Source organism: Oncorhynchus masou, chromosome 33, assembly GCF_036934945.1.
Source record: "Oncorhynchus masou masou isolate Uvic2021 chromosome 33, UVic_Omas_1.1, whole genome shotgun sequence".
Taxonomy (NCBI): domain Eukaryota; kingdom Metazoa; phylum Chordata; class Actinopteri; order Salmoniformes; family Salmonidae; genus Oncorhynchus; species Oncorhynchus masou.
The window spans coordinates 18315943-18328365 of NC_088244.1; the positions used below are offsets into that span (position 1 = coordinate 18315943).

The 12423-nt window shown below is 44.2% G+C and overlaps 1 protein-coding gene across 2 annotated transcripts in view; it reads left to right on the forward strand.

The window, feature by feature from the left end:
- The window catches only part of LOC135527945 (proline-rich transmembrane protein 3), a 30951-nt gene continuing 18528 nt past the window's right edge, over positions 1-12423 (forward strand). Inside the window, exon 1 of one of the 2 annotated variants that reach the window (XM_064956629.1) lies at positions 1-291. The gene's annotated coding sequence lies outside the window, so the exon portion shown is untranslated. Of the gene's footprint in view, positions 292-768; positions 1453-12423 lie in introns of those variants that run through there. The other variant, XM_064956630.1, reaches the window with a different exon arrangement.

The window sequence follows — 12423 nt, forward strand, 5'->3', positions numbered from 1 at the left end:
CAGAGAGAGAGGGAAGGGAGGGAGAGAGAGATGGAGCAATTTTAAAGGGGCGTGAGTTCCCGTGCTTGCTCCTGCTGGTTTGGTTTATCGTAGAGAGAACTGGCTGAGGTAGTCTAAGTCAATATCGACAGAAGACTGACTTTCCGTATTTTAGCCTATAGTTTGCGGCTCACCAGAGGTGGAAGCGCGTGACCGGAGGCTGTGGATACGCATCCGTGCCCGTTGCTATATGCCCGAGTCATAATCGGATGCAGACGACGTCATACCTGAGGACAGGACATATGAGCGCAGGTAGGTTTTGAATGAAGAATGGCGAGTATGGGAATAGCCTACATTAAAACTGTATGAACGAAGACGATGCGATAGGCCTGCAGGCTATGAATGATCCATATGTGACCTGTGCGCTTAAATATACCATATTCATATAGCGTTTTTATTATAAATGTATTATACATTTTGGCCTATGGTGCGCTATGCATACCATAACCTGCCAATATGAATGAATAAAGTCGAACTTTAAATATTTATGTGGTTGCTGCATGCAGTCGTTTTTATATTGTTGGTAATCTGTGGAAGAGGCAAAAAGCAGGCGAGGACCGTGGGGACACAGGCTGCTGCGGAAATTCTAAACCAGTTGCGAAGATTGGCAGCATCGTCAATTCTGTAGCTTGTCGTATGGAAAGAACGAGTAGGAAAGACGAGCCTCTCTTCCCAATGATGCGATGATACCAGATAGGCTACAACACCAGACTATTCTCCTCACGACGACATACTCATGTTTAATTACATGGCATACCCAGATCCCCAATTTACAATCGGAAAGAGGAGAAGGGTTCAATTTGGACACACGAATTAAGGGGATTATTGAGATCTCGATTCTGGACGTTGACTACGATTATTCAAATAGTTTAGTGTTCGTTGAAAGAGCAAGCAACACGTTCATGGGCACACAACAAACCACATTAGTGCTTCTGTGTGTTTAGCCTGCTCATTTGAAAGTGCGCCTGAGGTCTGTCCTCAAACTGGCACGCGTGGTGTGTTTACAAGGGTTGCCCAACCAAGGCCCGAGGCAGATGGTAGGCGTATGGGGCCGTTGGAGAATCTAGATTCACCTGTTTCTCATCAGGACTTCAACGACAGCCGCAGTTGAATCCAGCTGAGCGAGGTATAGAGGGGGAGAGGGGGGCGTGCCACTGCGAATCTGGATCGTAACGGGCGGCAAACTGCTCCAAAGAGCTAATGGCTTGAACACAGAGCCCTGCCAGACCACTTGGATTGCAAAGAGAAACAAAAACACGTCGATCCACCGACGAGAATAACAGAATGTCAACCCCAAGAACAGCATTTTTCTCCGGGAGGATTTGCTGCCTGCTTTGATACCTACTCTTATCTTAGAGAACGAGGCTTTTAGAAGGGACACGTGCAGACCATACACTCCAGACCACCTTGAAGGTATGGGATATCAAAGCCAACTTTGATGGTTTCATCTGTTAAGAGTTTATCTTTCTGTCGTATGTTAGGCCAGAGTAGGGTGTGAAGCTGGCAGGATAGTGGGAGGGAAATCCTCTCCAGATAGTAAAGTGCACAGGGCAGACAGATCACCCATCAACAGCAGGGCAGACAGATCACCCATCAACAGCAGGACAGATAGTTCACATATGGGCAATTCCACGGTAAAAGAATGATGTTGAGACTTTAAAATTGATGTCAAACAAAAACTAACCATTGAAAAGTTAACCAAACCATACAACTGTTACTGTTGAATTGTCCATATCTGACTGACAAAACCTTCAAGAACAAAAAGGCTACCCAACAGAAAACATCACTCACAACCAACCCCAAAACCTACTGACCAAGCACTATGACACACCACAGACAGAACAGAGCACAGACAGAACACAGAGCAGGCAGAACATAGAGCAGACAGAACAGAGAGCAGACAGAACAGAGCACAGACAGAACACAGAACATAGCACAGAGCAGACAGGATAGAACACAGAGCACAGACAGAACACAGAGCAGACAGAACACAGAGCACAGACAGAACAGAGCACAGACAGAACACAGAGCAGACAGAACAGAGCAGACAGAACACAGAGCAGGCAGAACATAGAACAGACAGAACAGAGCACAGACAGAACAGAGCACAGACAGAACACAGAGCAGACAGAACACAGAGCAGGCAGAATATAGAGCAGACAGAACAGAGCACAGACAGAACACAGAGCAGGCAGAACATAGAGCAGACAGAACACAGAGCAGACAGAACAGAGCACAGACAGAACACAGAGCAGGCAGAACATAGAGCAGACAGAACAGAGAGCAAAACCTCAAACCAAAAACAAAAGACTGCAGAATGTGTAGATTACAGAACTTGTGATCTGACATTATGCTGTGGATAGTGTAACATTCTACAGGGAAAGTGATCCATATGGATGACTCATCAATCAATCAAATGTATTTAGAAAGCCCTTTTTACATCAGCAGATGTCACCAAGTGCTTATATAGAAACCCAGCCTAAAACTCCAAAGAGCAAGCAATGCAGATGTAGAAGCACAGTGGTTAGGAAAAACTCTAGAAAGGCATGAATTTATGAAGAAACCTAGAGAGGAACCAGGCTCAGAGGGGTGGCCAGTCCTCTTCTGGCTGCACCGGTGGAGATTATAAGAGTACTTTGGATGGGAAGCCTCCTCACTATTCCACTACTCTCAGCTCTTATCATCAGTTACGAGTCTGCCAATCAGGGTGTGTTTTCTGTGTGTGCCTCTGCTCTGTCTATATTTACATCTTGAACTATAGTGTTGGTATTCACAAATGTGTTTTTGGGGTTCCATGATCCTCTGTATGCTCTGCTCATTAGTGTTACAAAGGCAACCCGTATTTGACCTTTGTGTGTCTGTACGTGTGTTCATGCGTGAGTGGGTGTCTAACTGCAGTTAAAATACCTCCCTGTCAGAGTCAATCTTGGCCTTTGAACTGTGGCCTGTCTCAGAAGAGGCAGAACATCAGAGAAGATGTCTGCCTCCGATGTAGTTGGGTGTCCACCTCATCCAGAGGTCAAAACATGAAGGCAGGAGTCAGATGATTGGTTCTGGAGCCACAATAACAAGCCCAACCCAGTGGACCAATGGACACGTCTCTAAGGCTTTTCATGTGACCCTTCAGTGTGGTCCAAGTCACATTGGACAGGGTTATAGCCCCTGACAGAGGGTCAGGGTCAACGACCTTTAGTGCATGGCTGAATAGAGGTTTCATGATGGTGTGTTTATAGGTTTAATGGAGTTCCTTTCACCAGGTATTTATGAACTCATTTTGGAGATAACTTATCATGACAGTTATCACAAATACTGCATGTTGTGCTTATCATTGGATCCTTTAAACACTTAATGTATTTATAACTATATGTTTTCTCATCAAGGTATTGAGAATTTTGCTAGGTCTGTCTGGGAGTGGTCTGAGGAAGGGGTGTAATTGGAGGAGCCGAATGGGAGAGATGTGTAACTAGCTGTTATTGGCAGAGAGGAGGGCTAACTCTTTGTTATTGGTCTATTAACCTAAATCCAAAAACTCCACTGAGCCAAACAAGCTGAAATTTCAAGCAGTCATTTAAAACAGATCTTACACTAAATGTGCATTATCATAATTTTCATAATTTCACAGTATTATTCCAACCTCATAATGTGGAATTATATATAAACCACAGTACAAATCTAGTTTTTGATGCACTGCCGCTTTAACTGTTCTGTTGGACTTTGGAACCGCTCAGTGTCCCTCCATGGCATATCTCTGTAGAGTGCTCTATTTCTGTCTCTCTTTCTCTATCTGTTTCTGAGCTAGAAACCTCCCCTATTATTCTCACTCTCTCAACCTCTCTCTCCACATGTATGCTATCAGTTCGTTGATCATTATTTCTCTCTTACCTCTCCTCTCTCTCTGCCCCTCTGTTTCCCACTCTCTCGTTCTCCAGATTGAACATTATTTTTCTGTCTCTTTCTTCCATTCTTTCTGTCATTCTCCACTTCCGGCCTTCCTGTTCTAAGGTTCTAACGTAATTCAGTCTGACTCTTTAATCCGGTTTATTAGAGGGCCACCTTGACATTCGAGACCTCACAGTCACTCCCATTCACTCACTCACTCACTCACTCACTCACTCACTCACTCACTCACTCACTCACTCACTCACACGCTCACACACACACATGCAGACACACATGCATGAAGGCCAGTATGTCACCGTTCAGACTGGTGCTTGCTGGGGAGAACTCAGCGATCCCTCTGTCCACAAACAGGATAGTGTCTGTTTCTGGAAATATTCACTCAAATTAAGATGCTCAGACTCTCTGGAATCTGGCATAAATGTGTGTGTGTGCACGAAATATAGAGAAAGAGTTTGTTTGTGTGAGTGTGTGTGTGTGTGTGTGTGTGTGTGTGTGTGTGTGTGTGTGTGTGTGTGTGTGTGTGTGTGTGTGTGTGTGTGTGTGTGTGTGTGTGTGTGTGTGTGTGTGTGCATGTCAATCTGGGCAATGTGTAGGTCAAAAGTGGCTATGAAATGTGGTCATTTCAGTTGAATCTGGAACAGAGATTTCTTTCAGAATTGTCGAGGTATTTTGGCTTGCTATGATTATGTGGCTTGGTTGAGGTTCAGTTGAGTTTGAGCTTCAGGAATTAACTTTACAGTTCCTGATATTTGCCTGTGGTTTTTGGAAGCCATTATATTTTGGAAATAAGGGTTTGCTTTGCACCTGTTTCATTTTTGCACCTGATATTAGTAGAATCAATAGTATTATCATTAGCAGTCCAGTTACGGTAATAGAAGTGTTACAAACAGAGAGAAGTATAACTTTACTTGTAGTAGTAGTAGTGGTGTCATGCATGTAGTAGTAGTAGTGGTGTCATGCAATACATATCTGTATATATGGCAATCCGCAGCTTGTTGCATGTTGTTCTACTATATTATATTGTCCTCAGGCCTTCCTGTAGATGGATAAAGACGTTATTGTGAGAGTGACGGCATACCCCCCTCCTCCATTCCATTGCCCGCACTTAGTGTTCTTCTGCCTGAAGGGGCAGATCTCAGGATATAAATACCCTCCTCCTCCCTGCACCCATTTGTCCTCTACAGATATTCGCAGAAAGACACAAGACACTCACAGATGCTGTAGTATTGTGTGTGTGTGAGAGACAGACAGAGAGAGAGAGACAGAGAGAGAGATAGAGACAGAGATTAATGTTGACAGTGATTCAGATAAAGCAGCAGACACACTCCTCTCTATGTATCCCATTTGGCTAAGGGCCCTCAGTGTCTTAAATCAGGACCACCACCTACGCACACACACTCACACTGGATGAACTGTGATTGCAGTAGTAAGACTACCATCGAGGGGCAATGTTTTTTTGTAGGCCCATTTTTCATCTGTCAGTTTGTTTTAAGTCAAATGCCAGGTTGCTAGTTTTACCCTGTGATAAGGTGAGATGGCTCAGTTCCACTGTGTTCCAGGCTGCCCAGAGTGACATCTTGACACACACCTCATCACAACTTTAGAGACTGTACACACTTCTAGCCCCCTCACAGTTTCTCTATCCCCTCCTGTCTCTGTTACTTTATTTTTCACTCAATCACATACACACAGACTAATTTGCTATGGTCAAGACATACCAGCATCACTGAGTCAGTTTCCCCTGAAACCGTGTCTCTCTGCCGCCCACATTCTCTGCTTCATCATATCCCTAATGCTCACCTCACCCTCTCCCTCTCTCTGTCTATCGTTTATTTTCCTTTCTTTCTCTATACTTTCCACTCCCCCTCTCTGTACCTTCCACTGTCTGCTTCGTTATATAGCTATAATCACCTTTTTCCATGCATCTCTCCCAACCCTCCTCCCTCTCTCATTTTCTTTTTCTGTTTATCTCTCTATCTTCACTGCCCTATATCTCCTCCCGCAGGAGTACAATACAACCATGTTGAAATAACACCGCCAGAACGAGGGAAGGGGGTGAAAGGGGGAGGGGGGGGTAAAACAAAGTGATTCATCAGAGGTGGATTGGCCAACAGAAGGCTGGAGTCTGGGAGAAAGAGATGGTTGAGTGGGAGAAAGAAAATAAACAGCAAAACTACTGTGACGAGGTGGAGATGGAGACTTATACCTCTTACTTACGCTCCCTTTCTCTGTGCTTCTCTCTCACTATCCTGCCCTAAATCCATCAATTTCTCTGTCTTTCTTCGTCTGTTTTCTCAGCTTTCTTTAACATCTATATGGGAGTATTTGAGCATCACAAGCTATTAGCAAGATCTCAGTTACAGGGACAATCTGTGGTTGCTACATGTGTTTTGTGACTTTTCAATTCATGAAATATAGCCATTGATTTTATAACGTGTGCCCTGGGAGTTGGGAAGCAAGTTCAGGGAGTAAATCATTTAATAAATTAATGAAAAAGAATATAAAACAAGAACACACGAACAACGCACAGACATGAAACTGGAACAGAAACAATAACACCTGGGGAAGGAACCAAAGGGAGTGACATAAATAGGACAGGTATTCAAGGAGGTGATGGAGTCCAGGTGAGTGTCATGAGGCGCGGGTGCGCGGGAAGATTGTGACAGGTGTGCGAAATAATCAGCAGCCTGGTGACCTAGAGGCCGGAGTGGCAGCACACGTAACAGATTCTTGTAGAATATAACTTAGAAATGCCTCATGAGCTTAGTTCAGCTGTCATACCCCATCAGAACCAGAATTATGAACTTGTTTTACTCTTTGTTAAATAATGTAATTGTAAACAAACACCATGTGGTCAAAATTATAATTTTGATATCATGAATGATTAGTCCTTGCATTTAAATGTTTTTATTTTAAAAAAGTCACCTTTAATTAACTAGGCAAGTCAGTTAAGAACAAATTATTATATACAATGACGGCCTACCACAGCCAAACCCGAACTCGGACGATGCTGGGCCAATTGTGCTTTGCCCTATGGCCAGTTGTGATACAGCCTGGAATCGAACCAAAGTCTGTAGTGACACCTCTAGCACTGACATGCAGTGCCTTAAACCGCTGTGCCACTCGAGAGCCCATAGCTTGGTCTTTGAATTTGAGTGGTTACATTTCTCCAGCCCTATTCCTCAGCTGTTTACTGAAACAGTGGCGGGATGACTTTGTTATTGTTTGAACTGCAGATTGCCCCTTTTAAGATTTAAATTCCTCACATGTACCCATAGATTTTCTCACACATGCTCACTCTCCCATGATGGTGTACACACCTGCACACACACACATACACACGGTGTCCTTACACATACTTACTCACATATGTCACTCCCATAAGCACTTCACACACGTATTGTTCATGAGCAGAACACACACATGTCAGGATTAGCACACATATGTTTGTTCTTCTACATGTGATTGAAGAGAATGAGGCATTGGTATAGAAGGGGAATTAATGACTCATAAGGAGTAGGATGAGGTTGCCTGAGATACTGATCCGTGTTTTGTTTTATTCTCTAAGGGTTAACATTAGGATTTGGTGAGGGTAAGCTGGTCCTAGATCTGTGCCATGGGTAGTTTCTCCCTAGTCTGAGTTACAGTAACTGGTTGCGTGGGTAGGGGCTGGGATTTTGAGTTATCGGATGCCAGAATGAAGGAAGGTGAGTGTTTTTGATAAGACCTGTGGGGTGAGCTATTCTGATCCAGGAGAGCAGCAGAGTGGGCATGCTTTTGTTTCAGCCCAGCTCTAATTTAATACACCTGCTTAAACCCAGCCATTAGTTTGATCAGGTGTGTTGGTACTGTGTTCCACACCCAGATGCCCTTGGTACCAGAGACGCTCACCCCTGGTCTTATGAAAAACATCCCCCTCAGTCTCTACCTCATCCTCTGACTCAATAGCCCACACCTGGTTAAGACAGACAGACATGATGACTGTATGAGGATTAGACAGACTGTTTTACTATGATTTATAGGATTGTGTGATCATGTACTGTAGGAGCATCCTGTTCACTGTCTTCTACTGCATCACCTTCAGCCAATGTTACTGCTGTTGATTCAGACCTGGAGTGAATGCACAGAGAAAAAAAGATAAATAATACAACAATTATAACACAAGGAATAAATACACAATGAGAAACGATAACTTGGCTGTATACATGGGGTGCCAGTACCGAGTTGATTTGTTGTTTGGATGTGCAGGGGTACGAGGTAATTGAGGCAGATATGTATATTATACAGTGCTGCGAAAAAGCATTTGCCACCTTTCTGATTTTACATTTAAGTCATTTAGCAGACGCTCTTATCCAGAGCGACTTACAAATTGGTGAATTCACCTTCTGACACCTTCTGACATTTTCTCTTTTTTTGCATATTTGTGATACTGAATGTTATCAGATCTTAAACCAAAACCTTATGTTGGATAAAGGGAACCTGAGTTTACAAATAACAAAATAAATGAATGCTTATTTTATTTATTTAATTAACACCCAATGTTAATGCAACACCCAATTCCCCTGTGTGAAAAAGTAATTCCCCCTTACACTCAATAACTTATTGTGCCACCTTTAGCTGCAATGACTGCAACCAAACACTTCCTGTAGTTGTTGATCGGTCTCTCACATCACTGTGGAGGAATTTTGGCCCACTCTTCAATGTGGAAATACTTTAACTCAGCGATATTTGTGGGTTTTCAAGCATGAACTGCTCGCTTCAAGTCCTGCCACAACATCTCAATTGGGATTAGGTCTGGACTTTGACTAGGCCAATCCAAAACTTCAAATGTTTTACTTTTTAACCATTTTCATGTAGACTTGATTGTGTGTTTTGGATCATTGTCTTGCTTCATGACCCTGCTGCACTTCAGCTTCAGCTCACTGACGGATGGCCTGACAGTCTCCTGTAGAATTCTCTGATACAGAGCAGAATTCATGGTTCCTTCTGTTAAGGCAAGTCGTCCAGGTCCCGAGGCAGCAAAGCATCCCCAAACCATCACACTACCACCACCATACTTGACCGTTGGTATAAGGTTCTTATTGTGGTTTGCAGTGTTTGGTTTTTGCCTGGCATAATGGGACCCTTGTCGCCCACAAAGTCACATTTTTGACATCTGTCCATAAAACATTCTTCCAAGAGTCTTATAGATCATCAGGTGCTTCTTGGTGCTTTTTGGCGAACTTGAGTCAACCTTTTGGATGAGATCGGTGCCATTTTGTTGGGTGAAAACCAAACACTGTATTCTGCAAGATGCTGTCAATGTTGCAGCTGTAGAACTTGTTGAGGATTTGAGGGCCCATGGTGAATCTTTTCAGCCTCCTGAGGGGGAAGAGGCATTGTCGTGCCGTCTTCACGACTGTGTTGGTGTGTGTGGACGATGAAGATGCCTTAGTGATGTGGACACCGAGGAACTTGAAGCTCTCGACCCACTCGATTAGTCGATGTGGATGGGTGCATGCTCGGCCCTCCGTTTCCTCTAGTCCACGATCAGATCCTTTGTCTTGCTGACGTTGAGGGAGAGATTGTTGTCCTGGCAACACACTACCAGGTGACTGACCTCCTTCCTATAGGCTGTCTCATCGTCATCAGTGATCAGGCCAACCACCGTTGTGTTGTTCAGCAAACTTAATGATGGTGTTGGAATCATGCGCGGCCACACAGTCATGGGTGAACAGGGAGTACAGGAGGGGACTAAGCATGCACCCCTGAGGGGCCCCTGTGTTGAGGATCAGTGTGTCGACCTGTCAGGAATTCCAGGATCCAGTTGCAGAGGGAGTTATTCAGTCCCTTGGGTCCTGAGCTTAGTGATGAGCTTGGAGAGCACTATGGTGTTGAACGCTGAGCTATAGTCAATGAACAGCACTCTCACGTAGGAGTTCCTCTTGTCCAGGTGGTTCAGTTGAACAGAGGATGGTGTTAGTAATATAGGTATAGAGAAACTGTATAAAGAGGCTGGGAGAAATAAAAAAAGATAGTCCACATAGAAGAAGAAGCCAATGAGAAAGAGAAAAAAAAGATAGAGAGATAGTGCTCATCTGCCTTGGAGGAGTGAAACCATCTGTGCTCCTTTGCTCTGATCATTCTGCAGGCTTTCTGCATTATGAAGCTTAAGGTGTGGGCCTAAGTCCGGTCTGTGTGTGTGTGTGTGTGTGTGTGTGTGTGTGTGTGTGTGTGTGTGTGTGTGTGTGTGTGTGTGTGTGTGTGTGTGTGTGTGTGTGTGTGTGTGTGTGTGTGTGTGTGTGTGTGTGTGTGTGTGTGTGCATGTACGTGTGGGTCAATGACTCACTGTAACTATACACCACACCACACCCCTCTGTGTGCGTGCTGCTGTCATGCCGCTTGGACCTCTGGGAGAATTCTGTGACATGCCCTCTGAGTCAGCACAGCAGAACAGCTATAAACACCCCTCTATATAGGCACCAAAACACACACATACACACACATGCTATACAAAAACTCCTCAATAAAGAAAGAGAGAGATTCACACAAAGACCATATCTATGAACCCAAGTACGCCAGAGAGATACAAACATATCCCTATACCTCTGATGCTGTATTGGCCCCTCTAGCTTTGCGTTGCATAATATGTACATGCGTGTATGCTGCTTATGTGGTTGCATGTGTTTTTCTTTGAGAGCTCTACCAAGTTAATGTGTAAATGATATATGCAGAGGTAATCATGTGTGCTCAGCGGATGTGACATTTTATTCCAAAGACAGTGATGTGTATGTTACCAGGCCCTGAACATAATCACTAGCCGGCTACTCATCCCTGCATCTTAGAGGCTGCTGCCCTATGTACATAGACATGGAATACTGGTCACTTTAATAATGGAACACTGGTTACTTTAATAATGTTTACATACAGTTGAAGTCGGAAGTTTACATACACTTTAGTCTACTACATTTAAACTTAGTTTTTCACAATTCCTGACATTTAATCCTAGTAAAAAATTCCCTGTCTTCGATCAGTTAGGATCACCACTTTATTTTAAGAATGTGAAATGTCAGAATAATAGTAGAGAGTATGATTTATTTCAGCTTTTATTTATTTCATCACATTCGCAGTGGGTCAGAAGTTTACATACACTCAATTAGTATTTTGTAGCATTGCCTTTAAATTGTTTAACTTGGGTCAAACATTTTGGGTAGCCTTCCACAAGGTTTTTGGAGAAAAAGTTGGGTGAATTTTGGCACAATTCCTCCTGACAGAGCTGGTGTAACTGAGTCAGGTTTGTAGGCCTCCTTGCTCGCACACACTTTTTCAGTTATTTTTTCAGGATTGAGGTCAGGGCTTTGAGATGGCCACTCCAATACCTTGACTTTGTTGTCCTTAAGCCATTTTGCCACAACTTTGGAAGTATGCTTAGGGTCATTGTCCATTTGGAAGACCCATTTGCGACCAAGCTTTAACATCCTGACTGATGTCTTGAGATGTTGCTTCAATATATCCACATAATTCTCCTTCCTCATGAAGCCATCTACAATGCACAAAAAAATAAAGGGAACACTTAAACAACACAATATAACTCCAAGTCAATCACACTTCTGTGAAATCAAACTGTCCACTTAGGAAGCAACACTGATTGACAATAAATTTCACATGCTGTTGTGCAAATGGAATAGACAACAGGTGGAAATTATAGGCAATTAGCAAGCCACCCCCAATAAAGGAGTGGTTCTGCAGGTGATAACCACTTCTCAGTTCCTATGCTTCCTGGCTGATGTTTTGGTCACTTTTGAATTCTGGCGGTGCTTTCACTCTAGTGGTAGCATGAGACGGAATCTACAGCCCACACAAGTGGCTCAGATAGTGCAGCTCATCCAGGATGGCACATCAATGCGAGCTGTGGCAAGAAGGTTTCCTGTGTCTGTCAGCGTAGTGTCCAGAGCATGGAGACGCTACCAGGAGACAGGCCAGTACATCAGGAGATGTGGAGGAGGCCGTAGGAGGGCAACAACCCAGCAGCAGGACCGCTACCTCCGCCTTTGTGCAAGGAGGAGCAGGTGGAGCACTGCCAGAGCCCTGCAAAATGACCTCCAGCAGGCCACAAATGTGCATGTGTCTGCTCAAATGGTCAGAAACAGACTCCATGAGGGTGTAATGAAGGCCCGACGTCCACAGGTGGGGGTTGTGCTTACAGCCCAACACTGTTCAGGATGTTTGGCATTTGCCAGAGAACACCAAGATTGGCAAATTCGCCACTGGCGCCCTGTGCTCTTCACAGATGAAAGCAGGTTCACACTGAGAACATGTGACAGACGTGACAGTCTGGAGACGCCGTAGAGAACGTTCTGCTGCCTGCAACATCCTCCAGCATGACCGGTTTGGCGGTGGGTCAGTCATGGTGTGGGGTGGCATTTCTTTGGGGGGCCACACAACTCTCCATGTGCTCGCCAGAGGTTGCCTGACTGCCATTAGGTACAGAGATGAGATCCTCAG